The following is a 248-nucleotide window of genomic DNA, read 5'->3' on the forward strand; positions in this document are numbered from 1 at the left end:
GTGAACTGAAAACATAATGATTATCAGGAGGAGGTTCTGCTGCTCTCTGGTGGGGGGTGGGGCTCGTCACTCATGTTTTGTTTACACTGTAATATACACTCTAACAAGTTTTTACTTTTACATAAAACTCATGACAAAGTTGCCTAAAAACCTTTCATACTCTGTATAACACAAACGCGTGCACACATATCTACCTTTGTACCGGCTGCTGTGTTAGCTTCCTGCTAGCTGTGAGGAGGTCTTTCCTC

This window comes from Austrofundulus limnaeus, unplaced genomic scaffold (assembly GCF_001266775.1).
Source record: "Austrofundulus limnaeus strain Quisiro unplaced genomic scaffold, Austrofundulus_limnaeus-1.0 Scaffold5076, whole genome shotgun sequence".
Classification (NCBI taxonomy): domain Eukaryota; kingdom Metazoa; phylum Chordata; class Actinopteri; order Cyprinodontiformes; family Rivulidae; genus Austrofundulus; species Austrofundulus limnaeus.